Below are 15,416 nucleotides of genomic sequence, written 5' to 3'. Positions count from 1 at the left end.
CGAAAGAATGCAAGTATGACAATTTTCATTTTGATAAGTATTTCTATATTGATATGCGGATTGATTCGGGTGCTGGACAATTTCACCACATTGACCAAGAGGCAGGAATAGAAACTTTTAGGATTTAAAAGAAGATTAATGGGAAAAATCTGCGAGGTTATACAGCACAAGCGCTCTGAAGTAAAAAAACGTGAATTACCGTATAAATGCAATAGTAATTATTAATGCCAATTATAATTAGCTCAGAATAATCCGTTTATGGTTGATTACAGTGCCATCACAGAATTGAAATGACAGTAATGACTTTTAGGATAACCCCCTTTTCTCATTGGTAAAAACACCACTCAATGTGCTAATAATGTAACGAGCATTTTAGATCAAAAAAGTTAATCTTCCTGCAAAATATCACAAATGAACCGATGTTTATAAGATTATGTAAAAAAAGAGGTTTGAAAATTATGAAGCAAATGGAGACAGAAATGAGCCAACAATATTTGTTGGATATCTAGTAATAGTTTCTAAGTTCCTCGTTGGGGTAGTCGGTAGAGTTGTGGGCCAGCACTTGCTAGGCCCGAGTTCGAGTCTTCGGCCGGCTAATGAAGAATTAGAGGAATTTATTTCTGGTGATAGAAATTCACTTCTCGCTCTAATGTGGTTCAGATTCCACAATAAGCTGTAGGTGCCGTTGCTAAGTAACCAATTGGTTCTTAGCCACGTAAACTAAGTCTAATCCTTCGGGCCAGCCCTAGGAGGAGGGCTGTTAATCAGCTCAGTGGTCTGGTAAAACTAAGGTTTACTTAACTTAGTAGTTTTTAATGAAGGCCTATAAATAAAATCTCACAAAGCTCACTGAATGTAAACGTGATTCAAAATTATTAGTAGATAGAAAAGTAAAGGACATTTTTAGTATGCCATCAGCCTGAGTCTGGATATTATCTTCCTAGATTAATGCGTGTGAAAATATAATGCTCTATATCTCAACTGATATAAAGATGTCATTTGACCATCAGTACCGCTAAAAATAGGATATTTGGAACCAAAAAGATAAGAACGATTATTATTATTATTATTATTATTATTATTATTATTATTATTATTATGAAACAAGCCAAAGAGGCCCCTAACTTTCTCTGGAACTTTCCACAGAACAGGAAGCTCGGGTGGCACAGCGCTTACACTAAAGTATTTAAGATTGAAATAGAAGAGCAAATAAACGGGAATAAGTAAAAGCATGAATAATAAATTCCTTTTCTAAATACATTTCAACTGAAGATTGAAGAACTACTCTCTGAGACTTAGGATGCTATTAAACCTAAAAGGACCGTAAAAACTGTTTCACATCCACAAAAAGTCCTTGTGAAATTAATAACAATTTCGATTATCAATACGAAGCAAAAAAGATAAATATACAATAAGGAAAAATCACCGTTTATGTACTGGAAAGTTAATTATTCCTTGTATCATAAAACGCAGTCGCCAAAAGTTTAATTGTAGACAGATTGAAATCTCCTAATTGAAACAGCAAGGAAAAACAAATTTCTTCTTCGCAAAAAAAAAAAAAAAAATCTCTTAATGTAGTGCATTTTTTTCGAAAATGTTTTCCGCATAATATTCTTTCAAGTGTTGAGGACAATGGCACGGCATCTATTTACCCAGCTAAGGGTAGTAGAAGGAGGATAGGGTGGGCATGACGGTAGTGAGAGAAATAGAGAAGGAAAGAGAGAGGGAAAGAAGGAGACAGAAAACAGTTGTTGTACCCTGCAGTCAGGCAAATTTACTTCAACTTCCCAGGAGAAGAAATATCGGAGTAAAATTCTACCTGGCCAAACATCTGCCAGTACATTCATTCACAGATTTTAGCGACAGGAGATCCGACTCTCTAAGAACCTGCCTTGAAATGATAATTATACTTAGGCAATACTCTCATCTGCGCTTGATAAACATAAACACATTAATAAAATACGAACGCCAGACTAGCTATATGAAGTAAAACAGGATTTGAGTAAAGCTTTGTATTTCATGATGAAAAAAGAGGGATGATTTTTCGTTATGAATAAACTATACTACATCACTGAAGTTTCCATTGTAAATTCACATGGCTATTTCTGGTTTGTGGAGTTTAACATCGAAAGCATCGAAGGACGTCAGTGTGTGTGTGTGTGTGTGTGTGTGTGTGTTTGGTAGAACACGCTTTTGGATAATTCCACTTTTACTTAGTGTGCAATTTTTTACAACTGTCTTATGGGGGAGCAGATAAATTGTTCTTTAGTTCAAAAGTACATTTTTCTGCAGCTAAAACACTGCCGAGATATTTTGAGCATATATATATATATATATATATATATATATATATATATATATATATATATATATATATATATATATATATATATATATATATATATATATATATATATATATATATATATATATATATTAATTCTGATACTATTTACTTTGCTCAGGGGTTACATGCAGACGCCTTCAGTCAGCTGAAAAGACAAGATGAAAAGAGTGACCTTTGTGGGAGCAAGACCTATAAAAATCCCCACCATCGTTCTGTTCCCCAAGAAGTGCTATGTTTAAGCTCAAAGGAATTCACTTGAAGTTTGGGACCAGTCAAAAATCTAAGCCCTCGAATAAAGAGGGAAAGGCAGTCCTTGCATTTACCTGTTGGCTAGTTTAGTTAAAAAAACAGCTACAAGGACAAAATGTATGATGTGTTTTTCATTACTTTAATTGCTTTTGTATGTATATGCCATGCAAGCATTTCTTTAGTGGTAAAAATACGCAAAATGTATTCTTAATAGATAAGGTTTGTCAATGGATATATATCACTTTCCAAACTCAAATAAAGTTATAAGATTGTTACTTATTCTGACCGTTGCGCTTGAGCCTGAAACCTCAGACTTTGTAAGTATTATAATGAATAGATTATCGATGTCGCTAATCAGAGGATTAAAACATTCTGATAATTGGTTTTGGTTGCCATGGTAACGATTTGTCACTTCTCAACCGATTTCTTCCAAAATAGTGTCATTGCGAGAAGTTCACACGAAACTCATTCCGCCCATTGTTGAGAGATCTAGGCCTACTTAAGAACCACAATAGCAGAAACACAGATTTACACATACACACGCACACTCACAACCTGTCCGGCGTACATGAAATAAAATCTGACTCTAGTTTCGTTCGTCGAGGTAAGCACAAGAGCATTTGGATTTCGTAGCTATATCAAGAATCAGACGAGAAAGAATTCATTATTCTTTTTTATTTTCGAAAAATTATGCCTCCAGGCTTTTCTTATGGACAGCTGTACAGTATAGTTCCCGTAAAATAATACCGTTCTTATGTTTGTTTTGCCTCAGGAAAAAGGAGCCAACTACGCATGTGGTACAGTAAGCGACAGTTTAATTCGATTTTTTTTTTTAAACTAGCTGGCGTATACGTTCATGCGTTTAAAAATTAATTCGTGATGTAGTTGTATCTTTCATCCCAAGTTTTCCTTTTGCAAATGTTTATTCCTTACTCAGTGTTAGCCATCCGTGTAATGATTTTCATTGTAATTTTAATCACCATTTCATCAATTATTAACAGATCTAATTAAGCCTTTGGACCTCGTTTCAAGCGTGTTTATTCTAGAATGCATTAATCACCGGAAAAGATCTACGAGTTAATTAATGAAAAATAAACTTCCGGGTGAGTGGAGAAGCAACCAGCGTAAATAATTGATTCCCCTCGCAAATGCTTTCCAAATAAATGGAGTTCATTCCGGCAACTTAATTAATATTCAAAAAGACTTACCGGCGACGAAGAGGCAGATTTCCCGTATTCTCCCAAAGCAAAGAACCTCATTTGTAGTCATTTTCTCTCGAAGAAGGATCTGTAAACGTCAAAAGAGGTGATTCGTTTGTGAATAGTTTCTGTAAAGTGTAAGAGTGAAAAGACGGGTGAAAAATGGGTAATTTTCGGACCAATATTCATACCCTGGTAGTAAGGCATGTATGATAAGCTTTTGATATAATTGCTCACATTGACTACTGCACAATTTGTCAGATGACGTTAAATTGTTGTGGTTTGGTATGGTGAGACTTTCGGTGACGATAATAATCGTATACTACTGTATATATCAAGGTTCATAATGGGCTTATTGATTTTGAAAACATGTCATAGATGGGAGAAATGGCAAGAACATCAATAGGCCAGATCAGGAATTATTAAATCATTTGTAACTACACCCATCTCAGCAGCTAGAGAGAGAGAGAGAGAGAGAGAGAGAGAGAGAGAGAGAGAGAGAGAGAGAGAGAGAGAGAGAGAGAGAGAGAGAATTTTTTATAAATACGTAAACACATTATGTTCTAAACTTTTTTTTTTACTTGTATTCAATTTTCTCCTTTTGTCTCAACTCCTGGATAAATATAAAGTCTGGAATATGAATCTCAGGAAAACGATCTTTAATTTTATTTCAGATGCAGAAAAGATCGCGGTGAAATGTGTTCTAATGTTTTGTTATCAAGATAACCATTAATCTATAAAATGCTTAAAGGGAAAGTAAATCACTTTAATGAAAGTATAGATTAAAATATTTTATAGAAGTAAATATGTGAACATTGAGACTAGTCATAAGAAAGCATGGTTTGAAAAGATTCTCTAAACTTTAAATTACAAAAAAAAAAAAACTCTAAAATTTATGTTTGCCCGAAGAATGCAAATGCCACTTGGTTTTTGATAAGTGTGTTGATTGCAATATTACAATTGCTTTTCATGCCTGGAAACTTAACGTACTACAGTCTTTTCTGTAATAAAACCAAATGTGCACAAGACCGAGGAAATAAAGTATGTATTAAAGTGATAAACGAAAATAGTAGATGTAGCCTTGAATGTTTTCGATATCCTGAGGGAATCTTGGCTGTAATCTCTCTCTCTCTCTCTCTCTCTCTCTCTCTCTCTCTCTCTCTCTCTCTCTCTCTCTCTATATATATATATATATATATATATATATATATATATATATATATATATATATATATATATATATATATATATGTATATGTATATATATAGACATATATATATATATATATATATATATATATATATATATATATATATATATATATATATATATATATATATATATAAAGACAGTAGACAGAAGGGTAGAAAGACAAATAGACAGATAGATAGATAGACATATGGATAGAGAGAGATAGAGAGAGAGAGAGAGAGAGAGAGAGAGAGAGACTCTCTCTCTCTCTCTCTCTCTCTCTCTCTCTCTCTCTTTAAAAACAAGTTTTTTGAACCTGCCTCTAATAAAAATTATTTAAAAATGAAACATAAATCTTTACATATCACATCTTCTCTTTCTTTGTGTGTGTGTGTGTGTGTGTGTGCACGTGAGCCAGTGAGTGCATATTGCATTCTTTTGTTACCATTTGCAGTTGAATACGAGAATGCAAATAAGGTTTGCATCACAAGGCCTGTGAACAGAAGAAAGTAATTCATGTAGCTAAATAAGACTTCGTAGAATGGACAGTGGGGCATTCATGAAGACTTAATCGAATTTAGCTAATTTAAGGATATGATAAAGTAGTCTTCATAGTGTTGTATATTATAGAAATGCATTATTAAAAAGTCTCTGTCAAAGGACAAAATAGATTTATTTCGGTACTCCAAAATAAATAGTAATTCAAATACAGTCTTGGTCCATCATAAATTTTTAATTATACCAATTCCTGTATTGGTTAAAGACCTGTTTTTTTTTTTACAGTACATCATTTGATGACGTTGGGTTTTGTTTGGAATAGGACTTATAGGACTTTGCACTTTCTTCTTTTATCTTTACATCATGTTATGACGACACCCTGAAAGATGTTGCATACTATTCGCTTTTAGTAGATGACAGAGAATTGCATGGAAAAGCTCAAATAAAGTCAAAACCAACATAAGCTTCCGTGTCAAGAACATGGGTGTATATTCTTGAAGTCCAGCCATCTCAAACTTGCACATTTCCCTAGGTACTTTGCGCTTTTCCATTAACCGTTACCAAAACTTTCTTACTTATTTTTCGATGTAAGTTTAACTCATTTTTCAAAAATTAAAAATCGTTAGTAATTATTTTCTTGGCGTCAGTAACTATTTTTCTCTTATTGCTAGGAAACAGCTGCTTTCTTCGAGAGTGAGTGGCAAAATCATAAGAAATCATATCATAACTTTGTAGCGAAGGCGCGAGTAAGAGGCATCTTCTACAAACTTACTGATGTATACAAAACAACAACGGAAAGGTCAAGGGTTCTTGCTAGGCGAAATGCAGTGCCTGACACGAGGCGAACAGAATAGAGATTGGGACACAGTCAACTGTGTTTGTTTGAGAATGGAGAATAGTACATGTATAATTCTATATACACGTTACGAACAGAGTTCTGATAAATATATCTGGAAAGCTGACACTACATTGCCTCTATTAGGAATGATAAATTTAGCGTGACATGATTACGAAAGACAGTATACGTGAAAAGGACGGATGGTGTCGGCTGTGTTTCTTGAACGCGTGTGCTTGGCGCGTATGTCAGGAGACGCTTGTTGTGAGGAGCGGATGTCCGCAGGATATGAGTTCGGACGGCCTGGTAAGATGGACGATTGGGTAGGTCCTTGTGGGACCCAACAACTTCACAGAACCAAATATCTAGGCCTTCTCGTTCTCGTCTGTTCCTATACATAAGTCTTTAGAATCATTCTTTTGCTAAGAATTATATTTCCTATTGGCCTGTCGTTGCAAGATTTATGAAGAAATTTCTCGAGAGGATCTTTCACTGCTGGGGATAAAGGCTCTTGAGGTGCGAGTCCTTTCATCTTCCCTGGCTTCTAGATACAACTTACAGATTTCTTCTAGAATTAAATTGGGGTCATTTGCGACTGTCAGAGTAGCCTAGCTTACTTTAGCTGGGACCCAGTGTCATGATGAGCTGGCTATTCATCTCTATCCTGTTTATGCTTTCATCCCACATATCTGGCATACCAGTGGCATGCATTTCCTTGAAAACAAACCGTATACCACTTATGTTTGGTGTACTTATGAAAGCACCCAATATTCCAATGCTCATTGCTAACCCCAGCGCATACTTCAAAGGAACTGGACTTCTGGCGGCTACGTCTACGTTTCTCTTCAAAGGATCCTCTGTGTCGTCTTCCCTCCTAAACTCTAATGCAGGTATTTATGATTAATTGGTTCCAATAACAAATAATTTTTTTACTCATAAAACACGTTTTTAAACAAACCCGTTAATCATAATTTGTTGTGGCCTTCTCCCTTCCCCTCATTCTATAAACGGAAGTTAGCAGAGAATGGGGTGGGAGAAGGAATTCTTCCTTCAAATCCAGAATTTGACAACCTGAGCTCTTTTTCCATTGTATAAGTCTATTTATGAGTAGTGGGTTTCAGCTGAAGGGTATTTTATTGTAAAAATATCATATTCGTTCTAATCTGAAATCATTCTTTTTACACCAATATTTTGAATAATAAGAACATTAGGAAAAATAAACGGGACAGGAGAATTCGATCTGGGAAAGTCTAAAATCATAGTGGAAAAGTAGTTTATTCTTCCAGTCCTATATATGATTAGTCGAAACACCATCACGTATGTTTACATCCGATGCTGGTTCTCCCAGGCAAACATCATTTCGATGCGCAGATGAACGTGTAAAATCTTCACGCGGGATAAACAGTGGATGTCGCCTTATCTGAATTCACAGCGGTCATTTATGCAAAATTAGGTTCCAGGTTATGACCTATTTGTCCTACGTTATGTATCCGATTTAATCCAGCAAATACGATCCATCGAAATATTAAAGCTTTCAGTGCCTTAATGGAAATGGACAACAGACCCTAGAACACCGACCAGTCCCTGATTTCGATGTCATTGGTTTAACTGCTTCCGGGTCATTAGCTTTTGGAAAATAAGCCGGATATGTGAACAATAAAGAAAGTCTCCGTTAGGTGTGTTTGTAAACAAAACAAAAAAAAGATATTTCTAGCTAAGGAATTCAGCAATAAGTTACCATTTAATGCTTTTCATTTAAAGGAATACAGTAGCAGATACTTATATGGAAATGGCTTGATAGAGATGAACATAGTATCTAAAGCCCTATCATAAATTACTATATCAGAATGAACTAACAAGAATATTTTACCCTCATAAATTCAACTCTTATTCCCCAATTCTGAGCGTTAATTACCAACATTTTGTAACCGATAAATCGCTGAGTCCTTCATCACTAATTATATTCATTCTTATTTCATTTGTCTACCTCTCACACTGTGTCACTTTTTCCACATTAGCCTTTGGCTTCGCAAGGTATAAAACGCATAATGGTAGTCATTACCGGCAAGGACATATAGTAGTGCATATTCTGAAAATACTTCTGGTGGAAAACAGCGACTTGCACCTTTGATGAAAATACAACTGAAACTGCTTCAAGAAAACTTATTGCCTCTACGATACTTGAATTCCACTATCGACGCTACTTTTATCAGGCCTTTCTTCTAATTTGTTTCTTAAGATCTTTCTTGAAATGATTATCAGCAATCGTAACTAATAACCTTTACATCGAGATCACATCCCTGTCGGGAACTACACACCAAGTTATGATCGCTTCTGTCTGTTACTCAGAAATAGTTGTTTCCTCAAGCCTTATTTCACTGTACAGCGTCAGCTAAAATGTATAGACATAAAGATTGTGTTTATCGAAATGCGGACACCAGTGCATGTTAGCATCTCATTTATAGAATGCCTGGAGCGAGAAGAAAAAAAATATAATAATTGGGAGACTGCTAATTTTTTAACCTACTTACACTCTGCAGCGTTTCCTAACTCGGATATCTGTTTTTGTTTAATTTTGCCTTTTTATCTGTCATATACAACAAGCGTCTACAAGCCTGATAATAATAAAAAAATTTATAATAATAATGTATTTACGGTAGACTTAAGTTTTACATCTTACAAACAATAACTCATATAACCAAAGCAATTTATTAATTGCGAATCTGCGCAAATTAACGTTTTGATAAAACTTACACAAAACCTGTGGCATGGCATGGTCTTTGCTTATTTAACATTACTTCTTTCGAGATCTTATTGACATAACTACGAAAAAATAAACCACTCACATTCAACTCTCCTTAAGAAATGCTTTTATTTAAGTATGTCACGATACAAACGAGTCAGTTGTCCTTTTCAAATGGCCATTTCTTCCAAAAAAAGTAAACATCACTTCCAAATGACTAAAAGTAACCCCAGCTGAGACGATTTGGAAATGGCACAGCTCCTTACTGTATAACAAAAGGACCATTAAGAGAGCACTTTTTTTGTCGAGTCTTTAGAGTGAAAAGATCATTCATCATGTGGAGAGATATGTGTCATAATACAATTTGCATGTTTTCTGTTTTTTTTTTCACGTTTAAGTGGTTGTCTAAGTGAAATACAGAAATATAAAAAAAAAAAATCGCAGGCAAAAAAAGCTGACATTAATCCTTAAGAGAAACAAAGATGACAAGATCTTATGTGTGTATGTATTTACAAAATGTAAGTTATGAAATTATAAAAAAGGGTGTTCTTATAATATGATTTTCTTGCCAAAGTATTAATTTAATTAAGATAAAAAAAAACAGTTTCATAAGCACTATCATTCTCTAGTCAATTGCCAGTATCTTTTGAAATAAGTTTCTCATTCACATATACCTAGTAACAGTATAGTCTACCGCAATACTTTGTGAAGCAAATCAAGTACAAAAAAAAATGATGGACTTTTCAAAGAGAAACAAGCATAAGAATAAAGTAGAAAAGGATGTGCGGAAAAAATATAAATTCTGATTAACTCAACTGAAGAAAAGGAATGCTAAGAGTGGAAAAAAGAAAAGAAAAAGACTATTAAAACTGAAATCCATGTAAGTGTGGTTAAATGAACACATTAAGACAAAAATATTTACAATAAGGATAAAAAAAAAAAAAAGGTTTTGAATGATGACATCTAGGAGAGTCCTTCACTTTTTCTAAAGCTTTTACTATAAATATGAAAATAAAGAACATGAGTATTTTTTTATCTTAATAGTTCCACTTTAATCAAGATTAGACACTGAAAATATTAGCCATCATTTATCATGTTTTGGAGGATGCATAAAAACTCCTTTATTGTTGACATTTGACCTTTCATGATACGTTACTTATATCGCGGTTAATTTTTCTTTCTGACAACGGCTAGGCAAACCAGACCATAATGATTTACTGCCCACATATGTGCATGTCAGAACACCACCAGCTGTGATTTGTTCGCGCTGTGGTTGTGGAGGGGGAGGGGAGGGGTTGGGGGGTGAAGTTTGACGTGTGAATCATGGTGTGAAAAATATGAGTTTAAACAATTTGAACTCGGATATATAAAGTGTTATCCATTTATCACATTTCTTTAAAGACGAAAGACAAACGGTCGTTGACACTAAACATTAATATACTAATCATTTTTCCTCATTTTTAAATCTTGTCCATCCAGTCGGAAGGTAGACATTCTGTAACAATTCCACTTAGGGGAAATAAAGAGTTGAATTTAATTACTTTTCTTCTCGGATGCCTGTGGTAAGGTCACGTTGATGAGAAATCAGATCTACTGGTAGCAACTTTAGTTTTATTTGAGATAATAATAATAAAATGTTATTTAGAATATCATATGACGAAAAAGAGAAGAATAAGAGTAAAAATGCAAAAAAGTATGTTTTACAAATAAACACATCCCCTACTATCAAGTGATCTTAGTACCGTCGGTAACTTTTTATTGTTTTTTTATAAGGATAAAGTTTTAAACAACATAAATCTTCATGTTTTCTAGCTTCTATGGAGAAAAAATTATGGTTTTGCTTTGTCTAAGTGGAATGTAAAGAATAAAGTTACCATCTATCCTTTTGTTTGCTTTTATTAACTTACAAGGAAGTCTAAATATAAAATATTATTTCCAGACGAATAAGACTTTTCCTCTATTTCTGGTTAGCCTAATTATTTATTCTATGAAAAGGCAACAAGATAGTTTTGACCGTCATTTTGGTTGTCTTCTAAGTTACAAATGCAATTTTTCATAAGGTTCATCTCGTTCTACAGTCAGATGCTTTCAGAGTTGTAGGTTAATATACAAATTTGAATCCCCAAGTATTACAGTAGTTTCAATGGAACTATCTTCACCCAGATACCGTTGACCTGAAACGCCCCAGGTCCCAAACACAAATGTGTTTGTCTTTGATTCTAGAATTGACTCGTAAACGTACGAAAGTCATTTTATTTTTGGAATATATGAGTGACGATCGAAAACGAGTTTCGATGTTAGATGTTACAGAACATAAGGACTCTCCTTATGAAAAAATCGTGTAATTTTTTTTTCTAGTTTCCGGAAACGTTATTTGAAATCACTACAGTATAGAGGATACAGGCAATGGAAGGGTGATTTTAATGCAGGGAATTAGAAAATAGATCTTGTTATTTTTGTATATGCCTATATATACATATACATGTATATATATATATATATATATATATATATATATATATATATATATATATATATATATATATATATATATATATATATATATATATATATATATATATGTATGCACACACACACAAACACATACATACATACATACACACACACACACACACACACATTTATATATATATATATATATATATATATATATATATATATATATAGAGAGAGAGAGAGAGAGAGAGAGAGAGAGAGAGAGAGAGAGAGAGAGAGAGAGAGAGCCTACGTTTCGCAATTATCTACAGAATTACATCCTCAGGGCTGAGCATAAAAAAAATAAGAACAATTGTAAGTACAATCTAAGAATTCATTTAAAATATAACAGAGTAAGAATGAAACAAATAAAAACAACCAACCTAGAGGTGAGACAGTAAAGAACTAAACGGAAAGAAACCACCACAGTAAGAAGTTAAGCTAAATACAATTGACTTGCATATGGATGAGTATTTAAGGATGGTGCGAGTTGTTTTATAAACAACGGCTCGAGGATTGTTAAATCTTGTGGGTTGGCAGTGTGATCGGTGACACTAAACTCTTTGTTCTCAATGTAGGTTTTACATTGTTTTGAATGATTCTCGATATTGGAGTGCTCTGGGTTCGAGATTCTGTACGGAAACTGACTCCCCGATGAGAATCAATGCGCACCTTAAGAAGCCTACTGGTGGATCCCACGTAAATCCCTGAAATACATTTAGGGCAAGTATATTTATAGACGACACCAGAGGACATATAAGGACACAGCTGATCCTTTATTTTGAACAAAGAGCCAATACTAAGACGATTTCTTGGAATTAATTTGATCGATATGGCTGGGAAATGCTCATGCATAATTTGCGTAAATCTTTTTTGAAAGGTTAGGTCACTGATATACGGGAAGGTTGCAAAGAAATTATTTTTATAACGTTAGAACTTCAGGTGTTCTAAAGAAATGTTTACCTAGTAATTAATTTAACTTTCTATGGGCCTATACTAGCCTAGGTGGAAAACAGTTACCTTTAAAGGAGTTAACTAGAAATAAAATCTCATTGTGAAAGGCATTCCAGTTAAAAGAGAGGACCAGCTCTATTAAGAAGGGTAAAAATTGAATATCTATATCTATGTGTGTGTATATATATATATATATATATATATATATATATATATATATATATATATATATATATATATATATATATATATATATATATATATATATATATATATATATATATATATATATATATTATGAAACCAAAACACACCTTTATAAAGTTGTGCAGGATTCACACCCTAAGCTCCTATTACTAATGTTACATGCAAGCTTTTAATGATAAACTAGTCATCAAAACACCAAACTAATTTTACCACAGAAAACTCGTCACCACATCGTTCTTTTATGAAATTTTGTTCAAAAGCTACCTAATTTTCCGTCATTTGCATTTTTCATTTCCTTAACTTTGTATTCCACACTTTGATGTAAATAAGTAGATTAAGTCAAGTTGATTCAATTGCTTTTTTTGTTGCCCTCACCGATTATCATTTCCCATGATGCAACATTTCAGGAAACCGTTATTACACATTTTCATCAGTTTTTTGTTTGTTTTATATTACCAAAGCAGTAATTTCTTTATTGTTTATTCAGTTATCTATCTTCCCTTGCGGGAAAAGCATCTGATGAACTGTTTATTTCTGTAAGAATAAACTATTTAACCTTTGCATGATTTTTCTCTCTTGTTTCATTTCATTACAGAGGATTACAGTTTAGTGCAACATACGTTGAGAATGTAAATCTAAAAGCATTATACGTGGTTCTTGCTGTAAGGCGGGATATTGTTTCTCATTGTCTAGTGAAAATTTATTTTGTTATCATTCCCATTTTTCGTTGGAGAGTGACTAAAGAGCTGAAGTGGGAGACGGATATTACCACCTTATTTTTGATATCTCTCATGCTCTACTTACGAAAGTCGAAATTTAAAGATTTTAGCATTTTTAATTTACATTGTTTCTAGAAAATCGTCTCTAATGACAAAGACTTTTGAAATGAATGAAAATATTGTTCTGATTAAAATCACTATTGTTAGGAAAACTATATTTTCTCTCAATGCGTGACCATAATAAACAAAAAAGATAGCATTTTTACGGAAATAACGAGAGATATTCCTTGGAACTTTCTCTAAGTTTCAAATTCTAAAATCTTATGACTGTGTATATGCGAAGTTCGCGAGACCAACTCGCTCTTAGTTACCATGCGAAGAGAGTAGATATAACTACGTTTAAATTTATATGTTCTGCAGTATTAGAAAGAGAGAGAGAGAGAGAGAGAGAGAGATGCTTTTACATATAAAAGTTAAACCAGTCATAATGAATGTTTTCATTTAATCTGTTTATTAATTAAAGCTCCATTCCCTTGGTAGCTAGAAGATTTAAAACTTATCCACACACAAGCTATACAATGACAACTCATCAAAGAGTTGAAATCATGACCAAAGGGCATGTAACACATCATCAAGGGTTTAATCTTTTGCCTTGGTACGATCTAAGGGTATCTCGCCCGAAAATTTCAGATTAGCTACAATTAAATATCCATTTTTTATCCCTCAGTGAAATGCTATTGCCCTTTCAAAGTATCCGTCTAATGGTTGTTGCAAATATGGTTTGAACATTCAGGCAAATAAAAAAATATGAAAATATTATGGCGCGAGAGAGGGTGAAGATGTTTTAACGCAAAAGTTATTTATTCTGTTTGTTTGTGCATGACTTACTACCAACTTTAAAGAGATATTTTACATTTGTGTCATTTTACTATTTTTCCATTAGCATGCACTTAGCCTTATCGAACATCGTGCTATGGTATTCTTTCCTATTCATAAACTAGAAGAAGAATGGGAAGAAGTAGAATAGACCTCCTGAAACCTAGATTTATGAAACGGAATAAATGACGAGACGTGATATCTGAGATCCATGAATCCTCGTACATCGCCGAATACTTAGTCACACCGTGGTCCAGTGCCACCTCTTTGTAATAATATAAATTATTTTACACTAATGGTACGATAATGTCACCTCCTCAAGTGTATTGGGATCAGTGACCTTACCAGTTGTGTAACCCTAACCAATTAATGCTCACGTGAAAGAAGGTTCGCGCAAAGAAGGCTATTCAGCAACTGGTGACAATAGGTAATGTAATAAATTATTGGCTTTTACGAACTGTTTAAAAAGTTTATTTTTTAATAATCAAAATCATAGATTTTAAAGGGAGTAGTTTTTCTGGTGTTAATAAGAACAATATACCTATCAATTTTCAACTGAGATATAAGAAAGGTAAAGATCAACGTTTGTTAACGGCGCACTCACTCTAACATTGTGGACCCGACTTCCGTACAATAGACGAGGTGAAAGCTATGAGGATTCATAACCTTTTTGTTTTATTTGTTGGCTCCGGTACTTTGAATATATCTTACATATAAGCTTTTCATTTCAATGCAGTAAATGATAAACCAAAAGTGAGAATAATATTTCATCGCAAAATCTATATAGACAAGAAGTCAACGTTAAGCTTCATTTAGTATTCTTAGCTTACCATCACAACAGAGACAGCTCGTTCGTACACATTCACGTCACCATCATTACTAACGTACTCTTGTTTTTACTTCTTAGAAGCACTAGACACACTAACCTCTGTCTTTGATCCTTCTCCCCTTCTTTAATTGGTCACCAGAGGCTACCTCGACTGATCATATCTTATACCGTTAGACATGAGACTACATAGGCAGAACATTTAACCGGGACGGGTGATGCTTGTGAGAGCAACTTTAATATTATTTCAGATTGAACACCTCATTCCTGTTTGA

This window comes from Macrobrachium rosenbergii, chromosome 4 (genome assembly GCF_040412425.1).
Source record: "Macrobrachium rosenbergii isolate ZJJX-2024 chromosome 4, ASM4041242v1, whole genome shotgun sequence".
Classification (NCBI taxonomy): Eukaryota; Metazoa; Arthropoda; class Malacostraca; order Decapoda; family Palaemonidae; genus Macrobrachium; species Macrobrachium rosenbergii.
The sequence above is the reverse complement of the archived record's forward strand: the minus strand, read 5'-3'. Positions refer to the sequence as shown.